Genomic DNA, 203 nt, shown 5'->3' with positions numbered 1-203 from the left:
AAACTCCCTAAGTCTGGTAATTCTCGTGCGTTGGACATGGCTAAGCCAGAAGTGCAGTGTGCTATAAGTGCATCCGTCATCGTGATAGTTACATGGCCAGACTTATAGCACTGGATTGGACATTACTCAGAAACTAAACCTAGCCGCCCCCAGCCCCTCTGACATCTGAGGATAAGCTGGAATGCAAGGGGGTTTATTTTCTG

This window comes from Haliaeetus leucocephalus, unplaced genomic scaffold, assembly GCF_000737465.1.
Source record: "Haliaeetus leucocephalus isolate CR32 unplaced genomic scaffold, Haliaeetus_leucocephalus-4.0 Scaffold76, whole genome shotgun sequence".
Classification (NCBI taxonomy): domain Eukaryota; kingdom Metazoa; phylum Chordata; class Aves; order Accipitriformes; family Accipitridae; genus Haliaeetus; species Haliaeetus leucocephalus.
This window is presented reverse-complemented; position numbering follows the sequence as displayed.